Raw genomic sequence first — 2,257 nt, forward strand, 5'->3', positions numbered from 1 at the left:
GTTCTTAATTTTCATTCATTCATTCAATCATATTTATTGAGCGCTTACTGTGCGCAGATCACTGTACTAAGTGCTTGGGAAGTACAAATTGGCAACATATGGAGGCGGTCCCTACCCAACAACGGGCTCACAGTCTAGAAGGGGGAGAATTTGGTTACAGTGAAGGCACATTCCATTCAAACCACCCTTCCCTGGATCTACCACTCCATCCATCCACTCTAGGGCCCTTAGTATTGCTATATAATAATAAATAATAATAATAATAATAATAATAATGGGATAATAATAATAATAGAGAAGCAGCATGGCTCAGTGGAAAGAGCCTGAGCTTGGCAGTCAGAGATCGTGGGTTCTAATTCCGGCTCTGCTGTTTGTCAGCTGTGTGACTTTGGGCAAGTCACTTAACTTCTTTGTGCCTCAGTTACCTCATCTGTAAAATGGGGATTAAGACTGTGAGCCCCACGTGGGGCAACCTCATCACCCTGTATCCCCCCAAGTGCTTAAAACAGTGCTTTGCACATAATCATTGTTATTATTATTATTATGGTATTTGTCAGGCACTTACTATGTGTCAAGCACTGGGCTAAATACAAGATAATTAGGTATCCTAAAGCTCACATTTCCCTTGTCCTTTCCTCCTCTCTCAGGGTGTCTCTGGTTCCAATTTCACCCTCCCCAAGTGGTTCAGATGCAAGGTCTCTCGATTGTCCTTTCTCCTACTCAGGAGCAGGAGCCTCACTCCTCACCTTCTTCTTCCCTGTGTCCATCCAGGATTGCGGCAGTGGACTGAGCCACTCGGAGAGAAGGATAAAAAATTTTTCCATCTATGTTCTCCATTCCCCCAACGTCCTCCCCAATCCTTCTCTCTGATTGGCTCAGTCCATTTCCCTCAGGAAAGGGTAACGCAGAGAGAGGTTTTCACATCCACCTTAGTATAGATACTACATACGCCCTATTTGGGTGCATAAATCAAGGGAACTGCTTTACTGAACCAAGATTGTGGCAGTAAATTATCTTTGCTTCTGCAAAATCTCACCTTCTTCTGCTGTAGCAGCAGTGTGGAAAGAGAATCGGAGTTCTAATCAGAAAAGCAGCGTGGCTCAGTGGAAAGAGCATGGGCTTTGGAATCAGAGGTCATGGGTTCAAATCCCAGCACCACCAATTGTCAGCTGTGTGACTTTGGGCAAGTCACTTAACTTCTCTGTGCCTCAGTTACCTCATCTGTAAAATGGGGATTAAGATTGTGAGCCCCACTTGGGACAACTTGATCACCTTGTATTCCCCCCACACACCCCAGCACTTAGAACAGTGCATCACACATAGTAAGTGTTTAACAAATGCCATCATTATTATTATTAATCCCATTTGGGCTACTTGCCTGCTTTGGGACCTTAAATTGGTCACTTGATTTATCTGTGCTTCAGTTTTCTCATATATAAAATGGGGCTTGAATACCTGTTTTTTTTTAATGGTATTTGTTAAGTGCTTACCATTAATGAGGCAAAGTACTAATCCCTGGGGTAAATTAATTCAATTCATTCAACTGTAATCAAAACTAATCAGGTTGGGCACTGTGCCTGTCCCACATGGGGCTCATAGTCTGATCAATCAATCAATCAATCAATCAATCATATTTATTGAGCACTTACTGTGTGCAGAGCACTGTACTAAGCGCTTGGGAAGTACAAGTTGGCAACATATAGAGACAGTTCCTACCCAACCGTGGGTTCACAGTCTACAGGCAGAGATGTAGATCTGGGTGTCATCAGCACAGAGATGATAGTTGAAGCCATGGGAACGAATGAGGTCACCAAGGGAGTGCGTGTAGATCGAGAACAGAAGGGGACCAAGCACTGAACCTTGGGGAACCCCCACAGTAAGGGGATAGATATATAGATATAGATATATAGATATATATCTGATAGATATATTTCAGCCTATGATAGATATATCTGGGGCTCATAGGCTCAGAGATGAGGTAACTGAGGCACAGAGAAGTTAAGTGACTTGCCCAAAGTCACCCAGCAGACTAGTGGAGGAGTGGGGATTAGAAAACCAGGTACTTCTGATTCCCAGGCCTGTGCTCTATCCACTAGACAAAACTGTTTCTCCTTCTTATCTAAGTCCCACTTGGGACAGAGACTGTTTCTGAAAGGATTATCTCGTATCTACCCCAATGCTTAATACACTTCTTGACACATAGTAAGTACTTAACAAATACCACTTTAAAAATGAATTATGTCCCCTTCTGTTCTCC

The sequence above is a fragment of the Tachyglossus aculeatus genome, chromosome 6, assembly GCF_015852505.1.
Source record: "Tachyglossus aculeatus isolate mTacAcu1 chromosome 6, mTacAcu1.pri, whole genome shotgun sequence".
NCBI lineage: Eukaryota > Metazoa > Chordata > Mammalia > Monotremata > Tachyglossidae > Tachyglossus > Tachyglossus aculeatus.